We start from the raw sequence: 3,121 nt of genomic DNA, 5'->3' as shown, positions 1-3,121 counted from the left end.
CAGGAGGAGCCTATAAAAGGCAGAAACAGACAGGAACACAAATCAGTTTGGCACGAACCTCTGAGGGAGCAACCTCTCCTCACTGTAACCCATATAGGGGACATACTTACCTGCATGCTGTGGCCTTAAGCCTGAAGAAGTCCCAAGAAGCGGACGAAACGTCGCGGCCGGCGCCACCTATGGACATGCAGAAGAAAAACACTGGTTAACCTACATTAAAACAAGGGAGGGAATTACAAGAGCCAAACATTATACTTCATATAACAAAGGCGAACCTGTCTAACATGATCTAAATAGTAGATTATACAAACCCATACCTGGAAGATGGCGACGGAGGACTGGACGTCCCTGATGATGGCCCGTGCACTGTTGGGATCCACTTCGGTGGGTCCCAGCTCCTAGTTTCTCACCTAACTTAGCCAGCGCCTCCTTGGACATATGCCTGGTCCTCCCACCCATATAAAGCTATGCTAAGCTAACCCTAGTCCCTGCTCTACCCTAATTTAACATCAGTCCCAATTTGTCACTCTGATTTCCATCAATTGGCCTATCCCCTAGCCCATTTTTGTGGCCCTAAACCTAAGGTCCTACAACCCCAATTAAGTCCAAACCCCAAAATCCCAGCCTCAAAACCCTAGCCTTACCTTATTCCGTGTTGAGGGAGCTCCACGAAGTCCATGAAAACCTAAAGGGAAAAGGAAAAAAGTCCAGAATTAAAGTACACAAAGCCACATTTAAGCACGATTAGACGGCATAAAAGTACAGGAAATATTGAATCACAAAATGTGAACACATACAGGTTAAAGGAAAAGAATGAGAGTTGGGTGATGGGAAAGGAAATGATAAAGGAAAGAGGACATACGGTTACACGACAACAATTCTAAACAAATGGAAATACGGAATTTGGACAAAAGTAACAGGACACGAATGTTCGGAGAGCAGGAGGAGCCTATAAAAGGCAGAAACAGACAGGAACACAAATCAGTTTGGCACGAACCTCTGAGGGAGCAACCTCTCCTCACTGTAACCCATATAGGGGACATACTTACCTGCATGCTGTGGCCTTAAGCCTGAAGAAGTCCCAAGAAGCGGACGAAACGTCGCGGCCGGCGCCACCTATGGACATGCAGAAGAAAAACACTGGTTAACCTACATTAAAACAAGGGAGGGAATTACAAGAGCCAAACATTATACTTCATATAACAAAGGCGAACCTGTCTAACATGATCTAAATAGTAGATTATACAAACCCATACCTGGAAGATGGCGACGGAGGACTGGACGTCCCTGATGATGGCCCGTGCACTGTTGGGATCCACTTCGGTGGGTCCCAGCTCCTAGTTTCTCACCTAACTTAGCCAGCGCCTCCTTGGACATATGCCTGGTCCTCCCACCCATATAAAGCTATGCTAAGCTAACCCTAGTCCCTGCTCTACCCTAATTTAACATCAGTCCCAATTTGTCACTCTGATTTCCATCAATTGGCCTATCCCCTAGCCCATTTTTGTGGCCCTAAACCTAAGGTCCTACAACCCCAATTAAGTCCAAACCCCAAAATCCCAGCCTCAAAACCCTAGCCTTACCTTATTCCGTGTTGAGGGAGCTCCACGAAGTCCATGAAAACCTAAAGGGAAAAGGAAAAAAGTCCAGAATTAAAGTACACAAAGCCACATTTAAGCACGATTAGACGGCATAAAAGTACAGGAAATATTGAATCACAAAATGTGAACACATACAGGTTAAAGGAAAAGAATGAGAGTTGGGTGATGGGAAAGGAAATGATAAAGGAAAGAGGACATACGGTTACACGACAACAATTCTAAACAAATGGAAATACGGAATTTGGACAAAAGTAACAGGACACGAATGTTCGGAGAGCAGGAGGAGCCTATAAAAGGCAGAAACAGACAGGAACACAAATCAGTTTGGCACGAACCTCTGAGGGAGCAACCTCTCCTCACTGTAACCCATATAGGGGACATACTTACCTGCATGCTGTGGCCTTAAGCCTGAAGAAGTCCCAAGAAGCGGACGAAACGTCGCGGCCGGCGCCACCTATGGACATGCAGAAGAAAAACACTGGTTAACCTACATTAAAACAAGGGAGGGAATTACAAGAGCCAAACATTATACTTCATATAACAAAGGCGAACCTGTCTAACATGATCTAAATAGTAGATTATACAAACCCATACCTGGAAGATGGCGACGGAGGACTGGACGTCCCTGATGATGGCCCGTGCACTGTTGGGATCCACTTCGGTGGGTCCCAGCTCCTAGTTTCTCACCTAACTTAGCCAGCGCCTCCTTGGACATATGCCTGGTCCTCCCACCCATATAAAGCTATGCTAAGCTAACCCTAGTCCCTGCTCTACCCTAATTTAACATCAGTCCCAATTTGTCACTCTGATTTCCATCAATTGGCCTATCCCCTAGCCCATTTTTGTGGCCCTAAACCTAAGGTCCTACAACCCCAATTAAGTCCAAACCCCAAAATCCCAGCCTCAAAACCCTAGCCTTACCTTATTCCGTGTTGAGGGAGCTCCACGAAGTCCATGAAAACCTAAAGGGAAAAGGAAAAAAGTCCAGAATTAAAGTACACAAAGCCACATTTAAGCACGATTAGACGGCATAAAAGTACAGGAAATATTGAATCACAAAATGTGAACACATACAGGTTAAAGGAAAAGAATGAGAGTTGGGTGATGGGAAAGGAAATGATAAAGGAAAGAGGACATACGGTTACACGACAACAATTATAAACAAATGGAAATACGGAATTTGGACAAAAGTAACAGGACACGAATGTTCGGAGAGCAGGAGGAGCCTATAAAAGGCAGAAACAGACAGGAACACAAATCAGTTTGGCACGAACCTCTGAGGGAGCAACCTCTCCTCACTGTAACCCATATAGGGGACATACTTACCTGCATGCTGTGGCCTTAAGCCTGAAGAAGTCCCAAGAAGCGGACGAAACGTCGCGGCCGGCGCCACCTATGGACATGCAGAAGAAAAACACTGGTTAACCTACATTAAAACAAGGGAGGGAATTACAAGAGCCAAACATTATACTTCATATAACAAAGGCGAACCTGTCTAACATGATCTAAATAGTAGATTA

Source organism: Dicentrarchus labrax, unplaced genomic scaffold, assembly GCF_905237075.1.
Source record: "Dicentrarchus labrax unplaced genomic scaffold, dlabrax2021, whole genome shotgun sequence".
Lineage (NCBI taxonomy): Eukaryota > Metazoa > Chordata > Actinopteri > Moronidae > Dicentrarchus > Dicentrarchus labrax.
Note: the sequence above shows the minus strand (reverse complement) of the source record.